This window comes from Heptranchias perlo, unplaced genomic scaffold (genome assembly GCF_035084215.1).
Source record: "Heptranchias perlo isolate sHepPer1 unplaced genomic scaffold, sHepPer1.hap1 HAP1_SCAFFOLD_240, whole genome shotgun sequence".
In the NCBI taxonomy this organism is placed as follows: Eukaryota; Metazoa; Chordata; class Chondrichthyes; order Hexanchiformes; family Hexanchidae; genus Heptranchias; species Heptranchias perlo.
The window spans coordinates 285,514-308,776 of NW_027139252.1; the positions used below are offsets into that span (position 1 = coordinate 285,514).

Sequence of the window (23,263 nt, forward strand, 5' to 3'; positions counted from 1 at the left end):
AGGCACAAGACACCTCTTCTCCTTTCCAAAACCTGAAAGCTTTCTGTGTCTGCCCGAGCACGGCTGTTTCACTCGAGCATTTCCCTCTGCTCACCAGCAGGGAGTGCCTTTGAGCAGCAACACTTCAAATCGCCCTCAATTTCAGGCAAAATGGTCTTCGATCAGTCAGGGCTCTCGCTGCTCCTCGAGCTCGGGCGGCTGTTGCTTTCCGGTGACCTCGTCTTCCTTCCGAAGGCTCGGGCTCTTCTCAGCATCATTCATGATTACTGCGGCTTCCCGTTCTGCTGTTCCTCACTTGCTGATGCTCGATACCGCCGATTGGAGCAAAGTATTTAATATATTCAGGGAGCGGCAACCCAAGGCAAGATTTCTCTGCTGGTCTTGGAGCAGCTTGAAGGCGAGTGTGAGGCAGGAACTGTGAGGGGCGATTTACAAACAGCAAACGAGGAATTAGCTCAACTGGTGGAGCGCTCACTTGGCCTGTGAGAAGTAGCGGGATCGTTGATTATATTCTCCACTCACCGTTTGTCTTGGGGCAATTATACAGAAACAAGAGTGTTGTCAGTGAGTCCATCGCCCATGGACTTCCTAAACTTCACTGTGTGTTTGGGTGCAGAGAGATCAAGGGGCAGTGAATCTTTTGATGTGCTGCATTAAGCAAAAGTTCTTGATTTTGCGATGCAGCAAAGATGGAAAGATGAGGTGAGAGATGGAAAAAAAGCTTCGTAATCCTTGATGCCTTCTCTGAAGATTGAATTCAAGCCCTTCAGATTATGACACTGATGCACTGCTTGCTGCACTGAGAAGGCACTTACCAGGTATGGAGCCAGGCAGCACCACCAAGTAGGACAGCTTGCAAGGTATTGAATGCCATAAAATTTTGCATAAAAAAATCCAAGCCAGGTCGGAATCGAACCTAATGCGTTATCCATTGCACCACTGGCCCAGATTATAACGCATTAGTAGCAGTGGGAGGCAGTGGGCATGGCGGAGGTACTAAATAAATACATTGCATCTGTCTTTCCCAAGGAAGAAGACGCTGCCAGAGTGTCAGTAAAGGAAGATGTTGCAGAGATACTGGATTGGCTAAAAATTTATAAAGAGGAGGTACTGGAAAGGCTGGCTGTACTTAAAGTAGATCCGTCATCTGGTCCGGATGGGATGCATCCTCGGTTGCTGAGGGAAGTACCGACCAGGTGACTTATCTATTTTAAGTACATTTAGCCTTTCTAGTCCCTCTTCTTTCTCATTTTTTAGCCCATCCAGTATCTTAACTATATCTTCCTTTATCGAGAATCTGGCAGCATCTTCTTCCTTGGTAAAGAACAATGCGAAGTACTCATTTAGGACCTCAGGCCAGGCCCACTGCCTCCGTGAGTAGATCTCCTTTATGGTCCCTAATCGTCCCCACCCCTCCTCTGACTACCCGTTTACTGTTAACATGTCTGTAGAAGACTTTTTGATTCGCTTTTATGTTTCCCGCTTCATCTTACTCTCTATCTCTCTTATTATCCAGGGAGCTCTGGCTTTAGTGAGAAATGCTTTAACAGCCGGCACCCTGTAAAACAGAGCTCCAAGTATCGGTTTAAATAAAGTCCTGAACTGGCAGAGCGGCGGGCAGATGAGGATTGAATTAAATCCCAATTCACTGAATCTAAACAAGGTTTAAATAAGTGAACCTGTCAGGAGTGGGATTCCTGAGCTTGTGTGTGAGCTGAAACTGGATCGGTCCCGTTCTGTAAAGACTGAATGGCAGGCAGCTCCCAGACAGGGCTCAGGCCGGGACTGGCAGCTCTCCGCTGGGAACGGCTGGATTGGAGAGCGGGGCTCCTGCGCTGTTGCTGCTGCTGCTTCCGCCTCTTCGAGTCCCTGTGGCGGTCGGTACCGATCTCCCTCCTATCGATCCGGCTCCAGGTGGGCGCTGTGGACCTCGTGGCGCAACGGTAGCGCGTCTGACTCCAGATCAGAAGGACGCGTGTTCGAATCACGTCGGGGTCATTGCATTTTCGCAACGTTTCAGTGTCACTCTGTTTTATCGCGGGGCAGTCTTTCAGGGATGGTCTGTTCACTGTGTGTAAAATAATATTTATCACAGAATGAACACACCACAGAAGGAGGCCATTCAACCCATCAATCCCTTACCTGCCTTTTGTAAGACCAATCCCATTGGTCCCATTCCCCGTCCCTTTCCCCGGGGCCCTGCATTTTCCCCTTCAAGTATTTATCAAATTCATTTTTAAAAGCCACGATTGAATCTGCTTCCACCGCCCTTTCAGGCAGCGCATTCCAGATCATAACCATTCGCTGCGTAAAAAAGATTTTCCTCATGTCGCCTTTGGTTCTTTTGCCAATCACCTCAAATCTGTGTCCTCTGGTTCTCGACACTTCCGCCAATGGGAACAGCTTCTCTTTATTAACTTTATCTGAACCCTTCTTGACTTTGAACACTTCTATCAAATCTCCTCTGAACCTTCTCTGCTCTGAGGAGAACAACCCCAGCACGGCGTAAATGCGGTCAATTAGCTCCAATTTATTTATTTGGGCATTAAACAAAACGTGAAAGACTGGCGAGGCGTTGTGTGAACGGAGCTCACTGCTTTCAGACAATAAATCCAATCACTGCGTGGGCGCTGGGTTCAAATCTCACTCCTGATAGAATTTCTGACAATGTTCATTTTGACCTGTTCGCAGAAAACCCGATTGTCGTGCGATGGAGCAGAGGATGTGAAAGAAGCTGAAAGTGGAAGTGCAGATATTAGTTTCATCACAGTGACTGGACACGTTTCCACAGGTTCGGGCCTCTCACCTTAAGATTCTTTCCAGCAGAGTGGGACAGGTGATCAGAGTGACCGGACTCCAGCGGCGCAATCGGTCAGTGCGCGGTCCTTATCTGACAGAACAGGGTCGGGAAATACGGAGGTTGTTAATTCGAGTCTCAGCGAGATCAAACAATCCTTTTGCTTGTGAACATTTCGACCGGAGTTGAAGGTACAATTGGTTTGTTCCAAAATGCATCTACTTATTTGAATTGCCATGTGGTTCCTCCGGACTGCGCTGTTGCAATAGCAGATGAGATGTTCAGTATTACTTGTTTACAGGAGGGGCGCTGCGGTTTTGGAGACGGAAACTATGATTTTGATCCATCTACAAATCGTGGGATTTAACTGGAGCTTTAAACCAGCGCCTGAGACCGCTCAGCCAGGATACTTTCCATCCTACACTTCAGGAGCTAGTTTTACAGGAATAGAATTACTGCAAGCAAGAATTCTCCCCCTCCAGCACCAATGCTCACACGGCAGCAGGATGCATGTGTCCAGTGAGAAACCTGTCTGAAGGAACATTCAGTCTGACAGAGCCGGAAGTCCAGCAGATTGACTTTCGGTCTGAGCAGATGATGAGTCTGCTTCTGAGAGAGTTTCTCCAATCCAGCTCAGAGTGGATTCAGAATCATAAATCCGGGTGTGACTGGAGCCACTTGTGTAAGATGAAATGTCGGGGGCAGTTTCCCGTCCTTGACGGACATTAATGATCCGGTTGCGGTTTTGTTGCAAAATTTCACTCCCCAGCTCCCGATCCCTGAACTAAAATCCAACTCTGGTGGGACTCGAACCCACAAACTTTGAATGTCCCCTCCGATTATTAAGTAGAAGTCCAACACGCTGTCCATTGCGCCACAGAGTCAGTTATCGAGTTTGAAGGAGAGTGGGGATTCTGTGCTGTGGTTGAGGCGGTCAGGCTGCTCCTGTTTCCGCCTCTCACATTCCGAGAGCCGCGGCGGCAGTCTGCACCGATCGCCCTCCAATGGATCCGGCTCCAGCCGCTTGTTGTGGGCCTGGTCCAAGAACAGTCGCGTCTGACTCCACATCAGAAGGCTGCGTGTTTTGAACCAGGTTGAAATCACAGCATTTTCACTGTGGCTCAGGGTCCTGCCGACTGATTTTAGATCGGGACAGTGTTTTAGCGATGGGATGTTCAGTGTTTGTGCAACAATATCAAAATTAAATTTGATACATTAATGAGCTTCTGTTCTGTTACTTTCTATTTACACCCTCTCCAGTTTTATGTAGAAACAGTTTACAATGTTTAAGGGATGTGGTGTGCAGTGTTTGTGGAATCAGTGTAATTACATTTGATACTTTCATCTGTTCCTTCTCCAACCCAGACTCTTATCATTAGATTTGTACCTTCACCCTGTTTAAAATAGGTTACTCAGTGATAAAAATAAATCAGTAACAACCCCGAAACCTCAGCGGGTATATTTGTTCCAATACTTTGTGATGGTCTCGATTTCCATTCAAATTTTCAATCAGCAAATCCCAACGGGTGTTTTGGGTTTGACAAACTAATTTAAGTACTTGACTGGTTCCTGGAAATGATCCAGTGGGGATTTCCTTACCGGTACAGATATAGAAATAAATACATTCCATCATTTCACAAATGACAGTTGCGTAAATAACTATATCGCGATATCCAACATGGAAAAGCAGCTCTTCGTGTTCTTCGACAAACTTCCACATTTTATTTTATTAATCCACTTACGTTTCAATGTAGAACATATATTCAGAGCATCCCTCTAAACTTAAAGAATGGTAAAACAATTGCAGATTTTACAAACAAATAACACGCTATCGTATAAGTAAGATTAAGGCCTATTTTGTGAAATTTGTATTCTAATTGTCTTTATGATGGCACAAAAAATATTTCTAGATATTCGTGCCCAACTTAACGGAGAAACTAAGATAAAAACCAAAAGGATTTTTCAAAAACTATTTGGGGCGATATGATCAGTTCCCCTTCTCCTTTCTTTAATTGTTACCTTTTGCTAATTGTTCATCTTGATCCGTTTGCTTCATTTTTTCTCAGGCATTTATGGTGAATTTTCTATCTGTTAACATTCTTAAATATTTGATTTGTTTGTTCCCTTCCTCTTGACTTGTGATTTGTTGACCTCCAGGTTAAAGTGTGAAACAGAAATGTGTTTATATTCAGGCGTGACTCTGAAGTGTGAGACCGAGAGGTGATGCCGGAAGTGTGACCGAGAGAACAACTGCTGGAGGCGGAACTGTCCGTAACCTAACATACCCCGTGTGGCATTGCTCATGGTCGGTCGGATGACAATGTTTTATATTGACTGAACGGCTATGTATATAACACACAACGGATTTTAATGCTGCTTTAACTCCACAAAGTATAATCACCATAAATGACCAAAGTCTCAGATCAGTTAGAATTGAATTACTGCTGGTGAGGGGAGTTTGTACATTGGAAGGAGTTTATATATTTACAGCTCCAGGTAAACCTGCAAACCTCCCTCGCCTGTAGGTTACGTCACCATGATGTTTCGACCTTGCTTTGCGCTTCTGGTCTTCTGAAGTGTGATTGAACCTGACCAAAAGTTTCCGATAATTAGTGAGGAAGGAAGGTATCAGTGTAAATGGGAGATATAAACGTGGATATTTCACTGGGTACCATGGGAACCAGATACACTGCTCATTCCAGTTATGTGTCCAGCAGGAAACAGAAATCATTCTCTTCAACTGTCCTCGCCCGAAGGAAAAGGAAACAAACAAAACTGCTCAGTTCTTTGTTTTGGCTTCTTCTGCTGGTTTGCGTTCACTCACCGAGAAAGTGATAGAGAGACTGAGAGATTGGATTGGCTTTTTCACTTTATAATCTATTACATTTTGAAATTATTATAAGAGACGGTTCCATCCCAACTGTACTGTGCCTGACATTCTCATTGATACTTAGATGCATTTTAACTGAGTTTCTACTAATTGCGCATTGCGGACAAAAGCTGAACGCCGAAAACTGCTCTGAAACCAGCTTCACTTCACAACCTTTAATGGAGATTGGTTGCTGGTTGTAGGTAAAGAAGTTTGTAAAATAAGCCCTCTGGAGCATTATCCTCAAAACGTGTTTTGGACACATTCGCAGGTCAAATATCTTACATTAAATATAACAAATATTCAAATACGTCACAAGTGTTAATATTAACACATAATGATACGAGGAAGGAGGCATTGGTGGATCTGGTTCTGGGGAATGAGGTGGATCAAGTGGAGCAAGTGTCAGTGCGGGACTATTTAGGGAACGGTGATCGTAGTATCATAAGGTTTAGATTAGTTATGCAAAAGGAGAAGGAGCTATTTTGAGTAAAATACTTGATAGGAGAAGGGCCAATTTTAGTGGGTTGAGAACGTACCTGGCCCGTGTAAATTGGAATCAAAGATTGGCAGGCTAAAATGTAATCGAACAATGGGTGGCCTTTAAAGAGGACATGTTTCGGGTGCAGTCTAGGTAGATTCCCAGGAGGGGGGAAGGCAGGGCACCTAAAGCCAGAGCTCCCTGGATGACAAAAGAGATAGGGGTTTAAATGAAGCAGATAAAGGGGGTTTATGATAGATATCAGTTTGACAACACAAGTGAGAACCAGGCTGAAAATAGGAAGTATAGTGAAAAGATAAATAAGAGGCGCAAAGAGAGAGTATGAACATAGATTGGCGGCGAACATAAAAGGTAATCCAAAAGTCTTCTACAGGCATTTAAATAATGAAAGGTTCATAAGAGGAAGGGTGGGGCCGATTAGGGACCAAAAAGAAGATCTACGCATGGAGGCAGAGAGCATGACTGAGGCACTAAATGAGTACTTTGCATCTGTCTCTACCGAGGAAGAAGATGCTGCCAAAGTCACAGTAAAAAGGGAGGTAGTTGAGACACTGGGTGTGGTGAGGAGGCACTTGAAAGGCTGGCTATGCTTAAAGTTGATCATTCACCCGGTCCGGATGGGATGCTTTCAAGGTTGCTGAGGGAAGTAAGGGTGGAAATTTCAGAGGTCCTGGTCATAATCTTCCAATCCGCCTTACATGCAGGGCTGATGCCAGAGACCTGGATGATTACAAATGTTAGAACCTTGTTAAAATAGGGTGTAAGGAAAAACCCAACAACTACAGGCCAGTAAAATTAAACTCGGTGGTGGGGAAGGTTTTATAAACGATGGTCCGGGCCAAAATGAATCGTCACTTGGGCAAGTGTGGATTAATAAAGGAAAGCCAGCATGGATTTGTTAAAGGCAAATTGTGTTTAACTAACATGATTAAGTTTTTTGATGAGGTAATAGAGAGGGGTTGATGAGGGCAATGCGGTTGATAAAGTGCCGCACAACAACAACAACAAAACAACAACAACTTGCATTTATTTCGCGCCTTTAACATACTGAAACGACACAAGGCGACTCACAGGAGCGACTATCAAACACAATTTCACACTGAGCCACATAAGGAGGTATTAAGACAGATGAACAAAAGCTTGGTTAAAGAATTAGGTTTTAAGGAGCATCTTAAACGAGGAGAAAGCGGTAGAGAGGTGGAGACGTTTAGGGAGGGAAATCAAGAGCTTAGGGCCGAGGCAGCGAAGGCACGGCCGCCAATGGTGGAGCGATTAAAATCGGGGATGCAAAAGAAGGAAGAATTGAGGAGTGCTAAGTGTTGTAGGGCTGGAGGAGGTTACAGAGACAGGGAGGGGCGAAGAGATGGAGGGATTTGAAAACAAGGATGAGAATTGTAGGGCTGGAGGAGGTTACAGAGATAGGGAGGGGCGAAGAGATGGAGGGATTTGAAAACAGGGATGAGGATTTTAAAATCGAGGCGTTCCATGACCGGGAGCCAATGTTGGTCAGTGATCACAGGGGAGATGGGAGAACAGGACTTGGTGCGAGTTAGGATAGGGGCAGCAGAGTCTTGGATGAGCTCAGGTTTATGGAGGGTAGAAGATGGGAGGCGAGCCAGGAGACCATTGGAATAGTCCAGTAATAAGCTTGTCAGCAAAATTGAAGCCATTGGAACAAATTGGGGCAGTGGCTGCTTGCATGCGAATTCGCTAACTGATGGGAAACAGACTGTAGTGGTGAACGGTTGTTTTTTGGACTACAGGGAGGTATACAGTGGTGTTCCCCAGGGGTCGGTACCAGGACCGCTGCTTTTTTTGATTTATATTAATGATTGGACTTGGGTGTACATGGCACAATTTCAAAATTTGCAGATAACACAAAACTTAGAAGTGCAGTAAACAGTAAGGAGGATAGTAATATACTTCAAGAGGACACAGACAGGCTGGTGGAATGGACGGACACATAACAGATGAAGTTTAATGCAGAGAAGTGCGAAATGATACATTTTGGAAGGAAGAACGAGGAGATGCAAAATAAACTAAATGGTACAATTCTAAAGGGGGGTGCAGGATGGTATATGTGCACAAATCTTTGAAGATGGCAGGAGAGATTGCGCAAGCGTTTAAAAAGGATACTGAATCCGGGGCTTTATCAATAGAGGCATAGAGCACAAAAGCAAGGAGTTTTGCTGAACCTATATAAAACACTGGTTCGGCCACAACTGGAGCATTGTGTCTAATTCTGGGCACCGCAGTTTAGGAAGGATGTGAAGGCCTCAGAGAGGGTGCAGAAAAGATGCAGAAAAGAGGGTGCAGAAATGGTTCCAAGGATTAGTGACTTCAGTTACGTGAATAGACTGGAGAAGCTCGGGTTGTTCTCCTTGGAACAGAGAAGGTTGAGAGGAGATTTGATGGAAGTGTTCAAAATCATGACGGGTTCAGATAAAGTGAATACGGAGAAACTGTTCCCATTGGCGGAAGGATCGGGAACCAGGGGACACAGATTTAAGGTGATTGGCAAAAGAACCAAAGGCGACATGAGGAAAAAAAATAAGCAGCGAGATGTTCTGATCTGGAATGCACTGCCTGAAAGGGCGGTGGAAACAGATTTAATCGTGTCTTTCAAAAGGGAATTGGATAAATAGTAGAAGGGAAAACATTGCAGGGCTACGGGGAAAGAGCGAGGGAATGGGACCAACTGGATTGCTCTTACAAAGTGACGGCACAGACTCGATGGGCCGAATGGCCTCATTCTATACTCCAACGATTCTATGATTTGTCAAGCTCAAATGCTTGCTCCTTCAGTGAGAGGTCCGTCTGTACAAAGAACGAGCACTTCCGCGTTACAGTTCAGCAGACCTTTCCTTGTTGGATCCGGAATTAATACAAATACCGCTCTGTGTTACTTTGTTGTTTTATTCACAAATGGGCTAAATATCAGATAGAATAAAAAGGCACCGCTGGGAATCGAACCGAGGACCTCTTGTTACGAAAAAGGCAATTTGCCCAGCTTTTGCAAATTAAGGAGACAAATTAAGCTGCAACGACCCCACCTCCTCTTCCTGATATCTACCTCTCACTGTCTGTTAGCGTTTGAGGCAGTTTATATTTTTCTATTTCTCTTATCCATTTCGCTGTGTTTACCGGTACTCTGTATCTCTCGCTGTGTTTACCGATACTCTGTATCTCTCGCTGTGTTGACCGATACTCTGTATCTCTCGCTGTGTTTACCGATACTCTGTATCTCCCGCTGTGTTTACCGATACTCTGTATCGCTCGCTGTGTTTACCGATACTCTGTATCTCTCGCTGTGTTTACCGATACTCTGTATCTCTCGCTGTGTTTACCGATAATCTGTATCTCTCGCTGTGTTGACCGATACTCTGTATCTCTCTGTGTTTACCGATAATCTGTATCTCTCGCTGTGTTTACCGATACTCTGTATCTCTCGCTGTGTTTACCGATACTCTGTATCTCTCGCTGTGTTTACCTATACTCTGTATCTCTCGCTGTGTTTACCGATACTCTGTCTCTCTCGCTGTGTTTACCGATACTCTGTATCTCTCGCTGTGTTTACCGATACTCTGTATCTCTCGCTGTGTTTACCGATACTCTGTATCTCTCGCTGTGTTTACCGATACTCTGTATCTCTCGCTGTGTTTACCGATACTCTGTATCTCTCTGTGTTTACCGATACTCTGTATCTCTCGCTGTGTTTACCGATACTCTGTATCTCTCGCTGTGATTACCGATACTCTGTATCTCTCGCTGTGTTTACCGATACTCTGTATCTCTCGCTGTGTTTACCGATACTCTGTATCTCTCGCTGTGTTTACCGATACTCTGTATCTCTCGCTGTGTTTACCGATACTCTGTATCTCTCGCTGTGTTTACCGATACTCTGTATCTCTCTGTGTTTACCGATAATCTGTATCTCTCGCTGTGTTTACCGATACTCTGTATCTCTCGCTGTGTTTACCGATACTCTGTATCTCTCGCTGTGTTTACCTATACTCTGTATCTCTCGCTGTGTTTACCGATACTCTGTCTCTCTCGCTGTGTTTACCGATACTCTGTATCTCTCGCTGTGTTTACCGATACTCTGTATCTCTCGCTGTGTTTACCGATACTCTGTATCTCTCACTGTGTTTACCGATACTCTGTATCTCTCGCTGTGTTTACCGATACTCTGTATCTCTCTGTGTTTACCGATACTCTGTATCTCTCGCTGTGTTTACCGATACTCTGTATCTCTCGCTGTGTTTACCGATACTCTGTATCTCTCGCTGTGTTTACCGATACTCTGTATCTCTCGCCGTGTTTACCGATACTCTGTATCTCTCTGTGTTTACCGATACTCTGTATCTCTCGCTGTGTTTACCGATACTCTGTATCTCTCGCTGTGTTTACCGATACTCTGTATCTCTCGCTGTGTTTACCGATACTCTGTATCTCTCACTGTGTTTACCGATACTCTGTATCTCTCGCTGTGTTTACCGATACTCTGTATCTCTCTGTGTTTACCGATACTCTGTATCTCTCGCTGTGTTTACCGATACTCTGTATCTCTCGCTGTGTTTACCGATACTCTGTATCTCTCGCTGTGTTTACCGATACTCTGTATCTCTCGCTGTGTTTACCGATACTCTGTATCTCTCTGTGTTTACCTATACTCTGTATCTCTCGCTGTGTTTACCGATACTCTGTATCTCTCGCTGTGTTTACCGATACTCTGTATCTCTCGCTGTGTTTACCGATACTCTGTATCTCTCGCTGTGTTTACCGATACTCTGTATCTCTCGCTGTGTTTACCGATACTCTGTATCTCTCGCTGTGATTACCGATACTCTGTATCGCTCGCTGTGTTTACCGATACTCTGTATCTCTCGCTGTGTTTACCGATACTCTGTATCTCTCGCTGTGTTGACCGATACTCTGTATCTCTCGCTGTGTTTACCGATACTCTGTATCTCTCGCTGTGTTGACCGATACTCTGTATCTCTCGCTGTGTTTACCGATACTCTGTATCTCTCGCTGTGTTTACCGATACTCTGTATCTCTCGCTGTGATTACCGATACTCTGTATCTCTCCCTGTGTTTACCGATACTCTGTATCTCTCGCTGTGTTTACCGATACTCTGTATCTCTCGCTGTGATTACCGATACTTTGTATCTCTCGCTGTGTTTACCGATACTCTGTATCTCTCGCTGTGTTTACCGATACTCTGTATCTCTCTGTGTTTACCGATACTCTGTATCTCTCGCTGTGTTTACCGATACTCTGTATCTCTCGCTGTGTTTACCGATACTCTGTATCTCTCGCTGTGTTTACCGATACTCTGTATCTCTCGCTGTGTTTATGTCTCTGTGTCAATCCGTGGTCTGATTCTGAATGAACAATGAAGTAAATGAGGAGTTTTGGACAATTCTCCCTCTGTCACTGAGGAACCAATGAGCGAAACTTTATAATAAGATATTGTTTATTGTGAAGCAGCAAAGAAAACATTGTATTTGGAACGACTGAAGTTCAGTGATGTACAAAAAGAAACTGTGACCACAACGTGTTTGCAACAAGCCGCCTTTTAAGTTGATGTCAGGCTCGCTAACATTGCAGCACGAGGTGTGGGCACCGCACTGATAACCTTCATGTGTATCCGGGCCTTTCACACACTTCGTGTGACACAAGAGCTTTCCAATCCCCTGGACACCGACACATCCGTTGAAGCAGCATTCACCGGCAGGACCGATATCGCGCCCCCTTTGCCGGACTTCAGCAAATTTAACGCTGAAAATACAAAACAGGACGTGTCGTAAGAGTTGTTTTATAAAGTGTGGGAGTCCATATATGAGTGTGATGTTCACATATGAATTGTGGGTGTGTATATATGAGTTCGATGTTTATATATGAACTGTGGGTGTGTATATATGAGTGCGATGTTTATATTTGAACTGTGGGTGTGTATATATGAGTGCGATGTTTATATATGAACTGTGGGTGTGTATATATGAGTGCGATGTTTGTGTATGAACTATGGGTGTGTATATATGTGTGCGATGTTTGTATATGAACTGTGGGTGTGTATATATGAGTGTGATATTTATATATGAACTGTGGGTGTGTATATATGAGTGCGATATTTATATATGAACTGTGGGTGTGTATATATGAGTGTGATGTTTGTATATGAACTGTGGGTGTGTATATATGAGTGTGATGTTTGTATATGAACTGTGGGTGTGTATATATAAGTGCGAAGTTTACATATGAATTGCGGAATGAACAGGAGGGGCAATTCCTCCTGGGGTTATATTTTCTTCCAAGACAATGAAATAAAGGGAAACTGTGATCATGGGGCCGAAATAGCTCAGTTGGGAGAGCGTTGGACTGAAGATCTGAAGGTCCTTGGTTCAATCCCGAGTTTCGGCAGCTTTTGGTTGTTTAGTTTCTTCTTCTTCGCTTCGATTCTCGCATTTATTAACAGTGAAATTTGATCCCCGCCACTGAAGGATTGGGGATTGAATAGAGAGACATCAAGGATTGGATATATTTATATCGTCTGTATTTGGTTTTTATTTCCCTGTTACCTTCTGCCTTTTTCTCTTGGTTTTGTCTCTCTCGGTGCCGGGTGACTATTTGATTTGATGCATTTTATTCGAAAGTGATGCCTTTTCCCCATCTCGGGGCGGTCAGACCCGCTCTGTCTGTCTGTTGCTACTGATGATCATTAATGGGAACAGGCCGCGAGTTAAATATTTATCTGCAAATCGGAGAAAGTCAAATAAAAAGAAAGACGTGTTTCTCCGGCCCAGGGGTAAAGTTACGATGGATGTTATTCAATAAACTGTCCCCGGGAATTTGTCTGTGGATTTTTTTTGTTAAGCTTCGATTTTGAAAGTTACAAAAACCCGAAATAAATAAAGTAAATTACAAGAATCGAGTCCGTGATCATGATATTACGGTATATTCTTTGCAAATGAGCTAACCGGCCGTACCAACGGCACATTGGGCTGTTCAATTAATTTTTGGACATGCAGTGATTTCTGTACTTGGATCCCTAAATCTCTCTGCTCCTCCACAGTTCCTAGTTTATCACCATTTTAAAAATATTCTGATTTATCTTTCTCAGATTTAAAATGGATGACCTCGCTCTCCCCCACATTGAACTCTATTTGCCCCAGTTTTGCCCACTCACTTAATCTATCAATTCCCACTTTTCAACTTCCTGCTTCTATCCACATTATTTATTCCGCCACCAGAAGGCTGAGTGTTCAAATCACGGGTAACCGTTGCTTTTCGAGCTGATCGGATTCTGGATCGTTCCGGAATGAATGTTTTATCTGCTTCTCTCAATAAACAGAATCTTGCTGTAAAGTTTGCTTCCCTGGTTCTCAAATTGCAGCCAATCGTTTCATTCTGCCCTCGACCTTTGATCTTGAACTGCGGTTGAAACTTTTGCAAAGAGGGAGAAGATGTCCCCAAATCGCTCCAACTGAATCTCAAACGCTTTGGGAAGAAGTTCAGTTCAAACAATCAGGAATTTAAAGGCCCCTCAATGACCTGCACTTTCATTGATTGAGTTTTGTTCGCCATTGTATTCGACCGTGAAATCGCTCTCCGCTTTCATCTCACTGAAGTGAAGAGTGTGACGGCCTTGTATCTGTCAGCGTGTAAGTGACGAGTTTGGGGTGAGCACGGGTCGCCTTTATTTTTGAAATCTCATCAAGCACCGGGGAAAAGAAACTTAGAATCAAACTGTCCCTGTCAGTGATGAATTGAAGTGAATATCGCTCCAAGCAGATCTGGACAATGCGCAGCGCAGCCGCACAGGAGTTCCAAATCCACCCTCTCCCCACTCGGCAATCACATTAACTGAACTTTACTCTGGCCCAGTGTCACCGCGCTGAAATCGAGTATTTTCCGGCCACATTTTTTCTTAACATAATAATTACTGGTTTAATAGTGAAAACTGCCGTCCGCTTCACTGTAAGTGCAAGAGACAACTTTGTAGACACCGTGTAGTGTCACAGACCTGCTCGTTGGACCTGCTCATTTCATCTCATCTCATTTGCAGCAAACCTGAATATTACTGGAATATAGAATGGAGAATCACAGCTCAAAAAATCAATCCTCTCGACCACGAGGGGACCGAGTCTTCCAACATACAGGTGTTTAATGGCAAGGTGAGCTTCATGTTCCGAAATAATACAGCACTGATTTTCACTGGTGGAAAAGTAAACTGATTGTCAGACAGCTGTTATATTGAGCGCGGCCACCTGAAGTTTTAGCTCAGTGAATTAGTCTTTCAGCAGATTTAACGTTTTGTCCCTCTGGCGCAATTGGTTAGCGCGTTCAGCTGTTCACTGAAAGTCTTTGTGGTTTGAGCCCACCCGAGGACGCAAGAGTACCTTTTACCTTAACATTCATTGTCTCACAATTCCAGGGTCTTGTCTCCAAGAAAATGTAGCAGAAATTGCCAGCTGAGTGAGTCTGATTTTCCACCATTTAATCTGCGGTCGGATAACAGGCATCTGAAAAATATCGGGAAAAAAAGAGATTGGCTTGAAGGCAATCGGAAGACTTCTTGATAGACAAGGTTCGAAGGTTGCAGGCGAGCTTTCGTTCATCTGACATGGATATTTCTGCAGTGAGCCACACCAGAATGTTTCCACATTGAATGACACTCCCTTTATTTTGGAAAAGTAAAATGGTCGTCACATTCCCACAGTTGTCAGTTGATTTGTGAGAGATCGTTAAAGGATCAATCTCCGGTTAAGGCGGCCTTTTTCTCTCTCTCTCCGTTGGCCGAATCCAAAATGAAATTGGAGCTGGACCAATCAGGCAAGAAATCAGGAATCACTTCAGCAAACGAAATACGGCCGAAAGCTGGAACTCTCTCACCCCAAAGGATGTGGATTGAGGCTCAATTCAAATTTTCAAATCAGATATTGATCGATCTTTTTCCGGTTCGGTTACCAAGGGATATGAGTTACAGATCACCTCATGATCTAATTGAATGGGACAGCAGGTTCGAGGGGCTGAATGGTCTTCTCCTGTCCCGATGTTCCTATACTGCTCAGCGCGGGGCTGGACGACTGGTGAGAGGCATCAGACTGACTCCAGAATAGAAAAGCGGGTGTTCAGGTTCAGCCACCTTGCGATTGTCCGACAAACTGAACCCCGACAGCAACGTCACCACCTGCCTCTCTGCAATAATCGGATGGGAAGGAGCCCTGCCGCTGGCCCGGCTCGCTCAGTCGGTAAAGCACGAAATTCCTAATCTCAAGGTCGTGGGTTTAAACCACACATTGGGCGTTTTGTGGTCTATTTTTCACAGTGGGTGATGAAAGGTTCAAAGTGCAACCTCTTATCTCCAGTTCAAGAAATCCAGTTATGTAAACAGACACAACCCTGAGCTGTGTGAAAGGAAACCGTGAGCGTTGCCAAATATCCAGTCCCTCCCGATTCTATCTTCTTATTCCCTCCACATGGGACACGGCAGATACCGTTTCAATAGGCTTCATTTTTGCTGTTATTAAAAATGTTGATGGTTAGGAAGTGTAATATTTAGAAGATGCCAACTCTGGATCCATTCGCCTCTCTGATACCTCCTGAGCCCACCTGACCCTCTTTGATTCTCGCTGAGCTCCTTATCTTCTCTGATACACTCAGAGAGTCCATTATCCTCTTTGAACCTTGTCAGCGCCCTTTACACCCTCTGATACCCGCTGAGTGCCCCTCACCCACTGATACGCCCTAAGCGTCCATACACTCTCTGATACCCTCTGGCAGTCCTTCCCCTCTGTGAGACCTCAATATACTCTCTGATACCCACTGATTGCCCCTTGCCCTCTCTGAGCGTCGTTACACTCTCTGATACCCTCTGACTGCCCTTCCCCTCTCTGAGCGTCCATACACTCTCTGATACCCTCTGGAAGTCCTTCCCCTGTGCGAGATCTCAATATACTCTCTGATACCCTCTGACTGCCCCTACCCCTCTCTGAGCCCCGTTACTCTCTCTGATACCCTCTGACAGCCCTTCCCCTCTCTGAGCGTCCATACACTCTCTGATACCCTCTGGAAGTCCTTCCCCTGTGCGAGATCTCAATATGCTCTCTGATACCCTCTGACTGCCCCTACCCCTCTCTGAGCCCCGTTACTCTCTCTGATACCCTCTGACTGCCCCTTCCCCTCTCTGAGATTCCTTTGCCCCAATGGATCGTCACTAAGAAGCCATTAGACGCCCTGATGCCTTCTCAGAACCCGTTACCATCCCTGCGAACAAAGTGCGGTGTAACTTCACAGGTGGATCGACCGGTCTGTGTTAAGGATGAGATCCAGAGTTTGTTCGGTCGCTGTTGCTTCCGCCTCTCCCACTCTGAGAGCTCTATCGACGGTCGGTACTGATCTTCCTCCTATAAACTGGGTGTGGATCTGTGAGTGCGCTGCTGATTTATAAACCTTGGGAGTTTATGTATGACAGTGCTGTTTATATATGAACTGTGGGTGTGTATATATGAGTGTGATGTTTATATATGAACTGTGGGTGTGTATATATGAGTGCGATGTTTATATTGAACTGTGGGTGTGTATATATGAGTGCGATGTTTATATTGAACTGTGGGTGTGTATATATGAGTGCGATGTTTATATTGAACTGTGGGTGTGTATATATGAGTGCGATGTTTATATTGAACTGTGGGTGTGTATATATGAGTGCGATGTTTATATTGAACTGTGGGTGTGTATATATGAGTGCGATGTTTATATATGAACTGTGGGTGTGTATATATGAGTGCGATGTTTATATATGAACTGTGGGTGTGTATATATGAGTGTGATGTTTATATATGAATTGCGGAATGAACAGGAGGGGCAATTCCTCCTGGGGTTATATTTTCTTCCACGACAATGACACAAAGTAAACATTGGATGTGGAGCCGAAATAGCTCAGTTGGGAGAGCGTTAGACTGAAGATCTAAAGGTCCTTGGTTCAATCCCGAGTTTCGGCAGTTTTTGGTTGTTTAGTTTCTTCTTCCTCGCTTCGATTCCCGCATTTATTTACAGTGAAATTTGATACCCGCCACTGAAGGATTGGGGATTGAATAGAGAGACATCAAGGATGGGAAATATTTATATCGTCTGTATTTGGCTTTTATTTCTCTGTTACCTTCTGCCTTTTTCTCTTGGTTTTGTCTCTCTCGGTGCCGGGTGACTATTTGATTTGATGCACTTTATTCGAAAGTGATGCCTTTTCCCCATCTCGGGGCGGTCAGACCCGCTCTGTCTGTCTGTTGCTGCTGATGATCATTAATGGGAACAGGCCGTGAGTCAAACGTTTCCCTGCAAACCGGAGAAAGACAAATAAAAAGACGTGTTTCTCCGGCCCCAGGGGCACAGTTATTCAATAAACTGTCCCCGTCAATTTGTCTGTGGACCTGTTTGTAAAGCTTCGATTTTAAAAGTTACGAAAACCCGAAATAAATGAAGTAAATTACAAGAATCGAGTCCGTGATCGAGATATTACGGTAAACTCTATGCAAATGAGTTAACCGGCCGGACTAACAGCACATTCGGCTGTTTAATTAATTTTTGTTCCTGTGCGCTGGTTGGGAGCGGTTTCTGTACATGGACCGCAAAATCTCTCTGCTCCTCCACAGTTCCGAGCTTCTCACCATTTAGAAAATACTCTGATTTATCTTTCTGAGGTTTAATGTGGATGACCTCGCTCTCCCCGACATTGAACTCTATTTGCCGCAGTTTTGCCCACTCACTTAATTTATCAATTCCCACTTTTCAACTTCCTGCTTCTATCCACATTATTTATTCCGCCACCAGAAGGCTGAGTGTTCAAATCACGGGGTAACAGTTGCTTTTCGAGCTGATCGGATTCTGGATCGTTCCGGAATGAATGTTTTATCTGCTTTTTCTCAATAAACAGAACCTTGCTCTGAAGTCTGCTTCCCTCGTTCCCAAATTTCAGGAAGGCGTCTCATTCTGCCCTCGACTTTTGATCTTGACCTGCGGTTGAAACTTTTGCAAAGAGGGAAAAGATGAACCCAAATCACTCCACCTGAATCTGAAACGCTTTGCGAAGAGATTCACTGAAAACAATCAGGAATTTTATAGGCACCTCAATGACCTGCACTTTCATTGAATGAGTTTTGTTCGCCATTGTATTTGACCGTGAAATCGCTCTCCGCTTTCATCTCACTGAAGTGAAGAGTGTGACTGCCTTGTATCTGTCAGCGTGTAAGTGACGAGTTTGGGGTGAGCACGGGTCGCCTTTATTTTTGAAATCTCACCAAGCACCGGGGAAAAGAAACTTAGAATCAAACTGTCCCTGTCAGTGATGAATTGAAGTGAATATCGCTCCAAGCAGATCTGGACAATGCGCAGCGCAGCCGCACAGGAGTTCCAAATCCACCCTCTCCCCACTCGGCAATCACATTAACTGAACTTTACTCTGGCCCAGTGTCACCGCGCTGAAATCGAGTATTTCTCGGCCACATTTTTCCTCAACATCATAGTTACTGGTTTAAGAGTGAAAACTGCCGTCCGCTTCACTGTAAGTGCAAGAAACAACTTTGTAGACACCGTGTCGTGTCACAGACCTGCTCGTTGGACCTGCTCATTTCATCTCATCTCATTTTCAGCAAACCTGAATATTACTGGAATAGAGAATGGAGAATCACAGCTCGAAAAATCAATCCTCTCGACCACGAGGGGACCGAGTCTTCCAACATACAGGTGTTTAATGGCAAAGTGAGCTTCATGTTCAGAAATAATACAGCACTGATTTTCACTCGTGCAAGCTGCATACCCTTTATTTGAGAAAAGTGAACTGATTGGAAGGCAGCTGTTACATTAAGCGCGGTAACCTGAAGTTTTATCTCGGCGAATTAGTCCTTGAGCAGCTGCAAGTTCTGTCTCTGTGGCGCAATTGGTTAGCGCGTTCGGCTGTTAACTGAAAGGTTGGTGGTTCGAACCCACCCGGGGACGCTTGAGGAACCTTTTACCTGAACATTCATTGTCTCGCATTTCTTGGGTTCGAATGTGTGTCTCGTCTGCCAGAAAATGTACCGTAAACATTGCCAGCTGAGTGCGTCTGATTTTCCACCATTTATTCTGCGGTTGGAGAACAGGCATCTGAAAAATATCCAAAAAAACCGAGATTGGTTTGAAGGAAATCGGAATACTTCTTAACAGACAAAGTTCGAAGGTTGCAGGCGAGCTCGTTCACTCTGACATGGATATTTCTGCAGTGAGCGACATCAGACCATTTTCACAATGAATGACACTCCCTTTATATTGGTAAAGTAAAATGGTATTCACATTCCGACTGGTTTCAGTTGATTTGTGAGCGATCGTTAAAGGAACTATCTCCGGTTAAGGCGGCCTTTTTCTCTCTCTCTGTCTGTTGGCCGAATCAAAAATGAAATTGGAGCTGGACCAATCAGGCATAAATCAGGAATCACTTTAGCAAACAAAATACGGCCGAAAGCTGGAACTCTCTCATCCCAAAGGATGTGGATTGAGGCTCAATTCAAATTTTCAAGTCTGATATTGATCGATCTTTTTCCGTTTCGGTTACCAAGGGATATGAGTCCAAGGCGGGGAAACAGAGATGAATTACTGATCACCTCATGATCTAATTGAATGGGACAGCACACTCGAGGGGCTGAATGGTCTTCTCCTGACCCGGTGTTCCTCTCCTGCTCAGTGCGGGGCTCGACGACTGGTAAGAGGCATCAGACTGACTCCAGAATGAAAAGCGGGTGTTCAGATTCAGCCACCTTGGGATTGTCCGATAAACTGAACCCCGACAGCAACGTCACCACCCGCCTCTCTGCAATAATCGGATGGGAAGGAGCCCTGCCGCTGGCCCGGCTCGCTCAGTCAGTAAAGCACGAGATTCCTAATCTCAGGGTCGTGGGTTTAAACCACACATTGGGCGTTTTGTGGTCTATTTTTCACAGTGGGTGATGAAAGGTTCAAAGTGCAACCTCTTATCTCCAGTTCAAGAAATCCAGGTATATAAACAGACACAACACTGAGCTGTGTGAAAGGAAACCGTGAGCGTTGCCAAATATCCAGTCCCTCCCGATTCTATCTTCTCATTCCCTCCACATGGGACACGGCAGATACCGTTTCAATAGGCTTCATTTTTGCTGTTATTGAAAATGTTGATGGTTAGGAAGTGTAATATTTAGAAGATGCCAACTCTGGATCCATTCGCCTCTCTGATACCTCCTGAGCCCACCTGACCCTCTTTGATTCTCGCTGAGCTCCTCATCTTCTCTGATACCCTCAGAGAGTCCATTGTCCTCTTTGAACCTTGTCAGCGCCCTTTACACTCTCTGACACCCGCTGAGTGCCCCTCACCCACTGATGCGCCCTGAGCGTCCTTACACTCTCTGATACCCTCTGGCAGTGCTTCCCCTGTGCGAGATCTCAATATACTCTCTGATACCCTCTGACTGCCCCTTCCCCTCTCTGAGCCCCGTTACACTCTCTGATGCCCTCTGACTGTCCCTTCCCCTCTCTGAGATGCCCTTGTCCCAAAGCATCGCCACTAAGAAGCCATTAGACGCACTGTTGCCTTCTCAGAACCCGTTACCATCCCTGCGAACAAAGTGCGGTGTAACTTCACAGGTGGATCTACTGGTCTGTGTTAAGGATGAGATCCAGAGTTTGTTCGGTCGCTGTTGCTTCCGCCTCTCCAACTCTGAGAACTCCATTGGCGGTCGGTACCGATTTTCCTCCTACAAACTGGGTGTGGATCTATGAGTGCGTTGTTGTTTTATAAATTTTGTGAGTTTATGTATGACAGCGATTTTTAGAAACCAACTGTGGGTTTGTATATATGTGTGCGATATTTATAGATGACCTGTGGGAGTGTATCGATGAGTGCGATGTTTATATATGAACCGTGGGTGTATCTCCATGAGTGCGATGTTTTTATATGAATTGAGGAATGAACAGGAGGGGCAATTCCACCTGGGGTTATATTTTCTTCCAAGACAATGAAATAAAGGAACTTGTTGACATGGGGCTGAAATAGCTCAGTTGGGAGCGCGTTAGATTGAAGTTCTAAAAGTCCTTGGTTCAATCCCGAGTTTCGGCAGTTTTTGATTGTTTCGTTTCTTCTTCCTCGCTTCGATTCTCGCATTTATTTGCAGTGAAATTTGATCCCCGCCACTGAAGGATTGGGGATGGAATAGAGAGACATCAAGGATGGGAAATATTTATATCGTCTGTATTTGGTTTTTATTTCTCTGTTACCTTCTGCCTTTTTCTCTTGGTTTTGTTTCTCTCCGTGCCGGGTGACTATTTGATTTGATGCATTTGTCCTGAACTGATGCCTTTTCCACATCTCGGGGCGGTCAGACCCGCTCTATCTGTCTGTTGCTGCTGATGATCATTAATGGGAACGGGCCGCGAGTTAAACGTTTCTCTGCAAACCGGAGAAAGACAAATAAAAAGAAAGACGTGTTTCTCCGGCCCAGGGGCACAGTTACAATGGATGTTATTCAATAAACTGTCCCCGTGAATTTGTCTGTGAATCTGTTTGTAAAGCTTTGATTTAAAAGTTCCGAAAATCCAAAATAAAGCCCCTTAACAGCCCATACAGGAATCAAACCCACGATTACAACATTATGGTGTGTTTTAAGCAAGTGAGCTGACCAGCCGTTACGAACATCCCAATCATCGTATTTTTTTACCTATACTAGTTTGAAGTGATTTCTGTACACGGACCCCTAAATCTCTCTGGCCCTCCACAGTCCCTAGCTTCTCACCATTTAGAAAGTACCCTGTTCTATCCTTTTTTGATCCAAAGTGAATGACCTCCAGAAAAAGTGACAAAAGTAGTGGACAGGGGAATGTCAATGGATGTTATTTATATGGACTTCCAGAAGGCATTTGATAAGGTCCCACATAAGAGACTGTTAGCTAAGATAGAAGTCCATGGAATCGAGGGATAAGTACGGACTTGGTTAGGAAGTTTGATGAGCGAAAGGCGACAGAGAGTAGGGAGAATGGGTAGGTACTTACATTCGCAGGATGTGACTAGTGGTGACCCGCGGGGAGTTGTCTTGGGGCCTCAATTATTCACAATATTTTTTAACGACTCAGAAGAAGGCATAGAAAGTCTCATATCTAAGTTTGCCGATCACACGACGATTGGTGGCATTGTAAGCAGTGTAGATGAAAACATAAAATTACAAAGTGATATTGACAGATAAGGTGAATGGGCAAAACTGTGGCAACTCATGGACCAGTATATTCCTCACTCTACCATTACCAACAAGCCAGGGGATCAACCCTGGTTAAATGAGGAGTGTAGAAGAGCATGCCAGGAGCAGCACCAGGCGTACCTAAAAATGAGGTGCCAATCTGGTGAAGCTACAACTCAGGAATACATGCGTGCTAAACAGCGGAAGCAACATGCTAAAGACAGAGTTGAGCGATTCCACAACCAACGGATCAGATCAAAGTTCTGCAGTCCTGCCACATCCAGTCGTGAATGGTGGTGGACAATTAAACAACCAACGGGAGGAGGAAGCTCTGCAAAAATCCCCATCCTCAATGATGGCGGAGTCCAGCACGTGAGTGCAAAAGACAAGGCTGAAGCGTTTGCAACCATCTTCAGCCAGAAGTGCCGAGTGGATGATCCATCTCAGCCTCCTCCCGATATCCCCACCATCACAGAAGCCAATCTTCAGCCAATTCGATTCACTCCACGTGACATCAAGAAACGGCTGAGTGCACTGGATGCAGCAAAGGCTATCCCAGCTGTGGTGCTGAAGACTTGTGCTCCAGAACTCGCTGCGCCTCCAGCCAAGCTGTTGCAGTACAGCTACAACACTGGCATCTACCCGACAATATGGAAAATTGCCCAGGTATGTCCAGTCCACAAAAAGCAGGACAAATCCAATCCGGCCATTTAACGCCCCATCAGTCTACTCTCGATCATCAGCAAAGTGATGGAAGGTGCCGTCGACAGTGCTATCAAGCGGCACTTACTCACCAATAACCTGTTCACCGATGCTCACTTTGGGTTCCGCCAGGTCCACTCGGCTCCAGAAATCATGA

The 23,263-nt window shown here is 44.8% G+C and overlaps 6 non-coding genes across 6 annotated transcripts; 5 read left to right on the forward strand and 1 right to left on the reverse strand.

Annotated features, from left to right (window-relative positions):
• Nucleotides 1-1,926: 1,926 nt before the first annotated feature.
• Nucleotides 1,927-1,998, forward strand: trnaw-cca (transfer RNA tryptophan (anticodon CCA)). Its single transcript has one exon. It is a non-coding gene; the product is annotated as a tRNA-Trp (tRNA).
• A 1,591-nt stretch (nucleotides 1,999-3,589) lies between these two features.
• On the reverse strand, nucleotides 3,590-3,681 carry trnar-ucu (transfer RNA arginine (anticodon UCU)). The gene is given in 2 exon segments: nucleotides 3,590-3,625; nucleotides 3,645-3,681. It is a non-coding gene; the product is annotated as a tRNA-Arg (tRNA).
• An 8,841-nt stretch (nucleotides 3,682-12,522) lies between these two features.
• On the forward strand, nucleotides 12,523-12,595 carry trnaf-gaa (transfer RNA phenylalanine (anticodon GAA)). The gene has a single exon. It is a non-coding gene; the product is annotated as a tRNA-Phe (tRNA).
• Nucleotides 12,596-17,105: 4,510 nt separating this feature from the next.
• Nucleotides 17,106-17,178, forward strand: trnaf-gaa (transfer RNA phenylalanine (anticodon GAA)). Its single transcript has one exon. It is a non-coding gene; the product is annotated as a tRNA-Phe (tRNA).
• A 1,916-nt stretch (nucleotides 17,179-19,094) lies between these two features.
• trnan-guu (transfer RNA asparagine (anticodon GUU)) lies at nucleotides 19,095-19,168 on the forward strand. The gene has a single exon. It is a non-coding gene; the product is annotated as a tRNA-Asn (tRNA).
• Nucleotides 19,169-21,220: 2,052 nt separating this feature from the next.
• On the forward strand, nucleotides 21,221-21,293 carry trnaf-gaa (transfer RNA phenylalanine (anticodon GAA)). The gene has a single exon. It is a non-coding gene; the product is annotated as a tRNA-Phe (tRNA).
• Nucleotides 21,294-23,263: the final 1,970 nt, after the last annotated feature.